The sequence below is a fragment of the Peromyscus maniculatus genome, chromosome 6 (genome assembly GCF_049852395.1).
Source record: "Peromyscus maniculatus bairdii isolate BWxNUB_F1_BW_parent chromosome 6, HU_Pman_BW_mat_3.1, whole genome shotgun sequence".
NCBI classification, from domain to species: Eukaryota; Metazoa; Chordata; class Mammalia; order Rodentia; family Cricetidae; genus Peromyscus; species Peromyscus maniculatus.
In genome coordinates, this window is record NC_134857.1 from 10,727,626 (window position 1) to 10,731,850 (window position 4,225).

The 4,225-nt window shown below is 44.2% G+C and overlaps 1 pseudogene; it reads right to left on the minus strand.

The window, feature by feature from the left end:
• Positions 1-621: 621 nt before the first annotated feature.
• On the minus strand, positions 622-3,719 carry LOC102914076 (ATP synthase F(0) complex subunit g, mitochondrial pseudogene; annotated as a pseudogene).
• Positions 3,720-4,225: the final 506 nt, after the last annotated feature.

Here is a 4,225-nt window from a genome sequence, read left to right on the forward strand (position 1 = left end):
GGTGCACATGCATCTAGAGACCTTATTCTTTGAAGCAGGTCTCACAGTCAAGCCCAAAGCGTGTGGGTGGGACTGCTCTTGCTAGTAACTTGCCCTGGGGATCTGCTGTCTCTGCCTTCCAGGGTTGGAGTTACAAGCAGGTCAGCATGGCTCATCTGGCATTTACATGAGCTCTAGGAATCTGACCTCTGCTCCTCATATTTGTGTGGCAAGTGCCTAACCACTGGCCCATCTCCCCACTCCTCTGCTGAAGAATTCTTAGTCTCCACTGTAATTTAAGTGTAAGCTGGGTTTTGGACCTGACATTCTTCTGAAAATATTCCTGTCGAGATACTGTGTACTTGTTTCAAACAATGGAACCCGCTCTGTCTAAAGGAAGAAGAAAGGGGATTCATGTAGAAGGGCATTGAATTATTCCCAATATTGAATGGCAAGCTAGGAAAGTGAACATAGAATATAGAACAGAAGAAAGAGATCTCTGGAATCCTAAGACTCTGCCATCAGGTCTTCATGACCATTTAATATGTAGCAAGCTTTCTTGTCAGGATATCGTTGAACTGCCAGCTCTCAAATAATGACCCAGAGACTTATTATTAATTATAAAAGCTTGGCCCTTTTTTTTCAACAGCTAATATTTTATCAGATACAGTCTCATTACATGTGGTCCAAGAACATTCATATAGGAACTCAAATAAGATCAGATGTTAAAGATCAGTCTTCAAACATCATAGCCAACGATGCCACGTTTGCCTATCATCTCTCCGGCAAAAAACCATATCCACACCTCAGTGGCCACCAAACCATTCAGCATAGCTTCCTTAACTGTAAGGTGTTTGAAGCTACCAGTTTTAGCACTTTGGGTTATTTTTTTTTTCACTCTGAATAGCTGCAGAGAGTTCAGCAGGGGTTGGGGGAACCAGCTCAACCTTGGCGTATTGCCAAAATGTGGCCAAACGAGGCTTCAAGTAAGTCATGGCAGTGGTTATTAGCCCCAGGGCCTTCTCCTCGAAGTCACGGATGGTCTAGGGTGGAAGATCTGTCTCCTTGAACCAGCAACTGAAAGTCACCCTCAGAAGTGAAAGCTTGGCCTTTGCTTAGGCTTTTTCCCAACTAGCTCTTATAACTTAATTAACCCATATTTATTTTTTAATCTACGTTCTGCCACATGACTTGGTTACCTCTTTTAGTATGTCATATCCAACTTGCTCCTAGTTTGCTGGTGAAATCACCCACCTAGATTTCTACCCCCAGTTTCTCTCTCTGCCTGGAAGTCCTGCCTAGCTATTGACCCTTTAGTTCTTTATTTAACCAATCAGAAGGCACCTTAGGCAAGACACATCTTTACAGTATAAACAAATATTCTGCAACAATTGAACCCTCCCAGAACATGTCGGCATAAGTTGACCTGGCTGCCCTAACTCTTTGCAAAAGAGTCAAGATCCTCAGTGAGAGGAGTCATCTGCTTGAACCTGAGTTATACTCTGGCCTCTCTCCCTGGAGCCAAGAGGAAGAGCAGCAAGGGTTTCTCTTGATGGTTAATTGTTAGCTTTATACAACCTAGAATCACCTGGGAAGAGGATAGTCTAGAGTAGGTTGGCCAGTGGGCATATCTGTGAGGGGATTGTCTTGATTCCCATTGATGTGGGAAGACCTAGTCTGAAAGTGGGCAGCACCACTGTCTGGTTTGGGGCCCTAGATTGTCTAAGAGTGGAGGAAAACAGTAGAGTACTGGGCATGTGTGCAATCATTTGCCTCTGCTCTTGACTGTGGATGTAACTAGCTGCTTCAAGTTCGTGCCTTGACTTCCCAGAAATGATGGCCTGTTATCTGGAATTGTAAGCTAAGGAAAGCCTTTCTGAAAGTTGATTTTCATCTGTGTTTTATCACATAGAAATAAAACTAGAAAGGCCCCCCCCCCAAATAGACAAGGATTTATATCATCTCTCAGCGTCTAAGCCAAGTAGTCTCTCTCTGATCTTCATCTCGGTTTACCTCCGTGTCACTCTTCAGCACCAGCTACTGAACCTCTCACTTCCCACATCAGCTCCAGGGAAATGGCTTTTTCCTGGCTCTTCTTGGCCTGGCCACTTCTCCATTCCCTTCTTACGTCTCAGGGCTCCTCAAATGCCTGTCTTGATCCATCCTCACTTCACAAACTCCTCAATTAGTTGTGAAGTGAGTTGTGAAGCTGGATTTTTTTCATCAGCTTCCGATGTGACCTTAAATCTTTTGCCCGGTCTTTACTCTTATCATGGACCTAAGTCACATGGTACTTCAGTGACAGCATGTCTCAAATGGAGTTTTAATCTCAGTTCTGAAAAGCTTCTCAAATGACAACTGGCCCAGTTAGAAACATAGTCATCCTCAGTCCCTAACTACATTGGCCACTAATTTTATTCCTAGTACTTCAGAACCATTCCTTTACTTAGGAGATATTTAATGTCATGTGACTCTATCATGCTGCTTCCTAATTAGCTCAGTGCTGTATTGTCTTATGATGAGAGTGATGGTGTGAAGAACTGAGGTGGACTAGATGACTAAGAAGATAAAGATACAAAGATGGAGAGAGACAGAGACAGAATAAGAATATAATGAGAAAGGATTCCAGGTTTCTGGCCCAACCAACCAGAAAAGCCAAAACAAAACTGGGACTTCAGAAGAACATCTGATTTGAAAGGTAGATCAAGATAGTTTGTTCAGTTTTGACCATACCCTGTTTGAAATGGGACAACTGGATTGAAATGTCTAGGCAACTATGGTATAATAATGATAGGCAAGGAAAAAGGAGAGATTTGGAGACCACACTTTTGTAGTAATTCACTCAACTATCTGTTGGTAGATAAAATCATGAAGGGGTGAGATTGACAACCAGGAACAGACAGAAAACAAAGACCCATGAGCCAAGGTTGATCACTGTGTCAGAGCAGGCAGAGGAGGTACCCATCTAGAGGCTATGAGGAGAAGCTCCTGAGAGTAGGAGCTGAGCAAGGAATGTAGAAGACAAGGATAAGGTGACAAATAGTGCAATCAGATGTCACAGAAGGTGCAGTGGGTTCTGCTATGGTGGAGGTGTCGTCTAAACACCCAGGAAAGCTCTTCAAGTGCTAATACACTCATTGGGAGTAGCAGAGAGTTGCCACAGGAATACCTGTACCGTAATAAACTCTGAGCATGTCCTAAGAAGTTGCGGCAAGGGCAGATTTTTAAGTAAAATGGGGAGGATTGCATAATTATATTTTGATTCAACAATCTCTGGCTACAAAGATTGATCACAGGGTGTTTGAGGCTCAGTGGCAAAGGTGTTACATGTCAGAGGTCAGAAGATGTCTGAGTCCATTTAAGTCTGATCATTTTCACAACTGTCCATGTCTCTTGAAGAGTAGTTTTGTCACAGTGGGGTCAAGGGGAGTAAACAGGAATGGAGTGAGTGCAGTCTTTAAACTGTCTGAAGCTGGGAGACACATCCACAAGAGACAAGTTTGGTGAGGTGGATGTACTGGTTACTCTCTCCTTGAGGTACAGACTACCTGATAAAGGTGTTATAAAGGAAGGGCTTGTCCTGGCTCACGTTTGTGTGTGCAGTCCTCTGTGGTGGGGAGTCATGAGAGCAGTGCATGAGGCGGCTGGACACATCCCATCCGCAGTCAGAAAGCAGAGAGGTGAATGCTGGTGCTCGCCTCAGTCCTCTCCATTCATCCCAGGCCCCCAACCTGTGCCATAGCGCGTGGCCACAGTGAGGTGGGCCTTCCCACCTCAGTTCATCTAGAAACGCCCTCACAAACATGCCAAGAAGTTTGCATCCTAGGTTCTTTCAAGCCGACTGTTGGTATTAACTATCACCGTGGGCTTCATTCACACCAAAACTGCTCTGTGGAAAGCCAGTGTTAGAGAATGAAAACCCAAGCCACAGCCTGGAAGAAAATATTTGCCAACTGCCATCTGATGAAGGGCTTGTATCCAAAATAGACGCAAAGTAAGCACAAGAAAGATACCCCGGTTATACGTCACAAAGAAAGTGAAAGTCAGTTCCATTAGTGACTAGCATCAGCTTTGCATGGCATAATGAAATACCTTCCACAACTAACCTAGAAAGGCAAAGGTTTGTTTTAATTCGTGGTTCTGAAGATTGCAGTTTATAGTAGATGACCCTGTCGTTCTGGAGAGAACAGCCAGACCCCTTGTGTGGGAGTGCACCATCATGCCCAGCTTTTTACATGGATGCCTG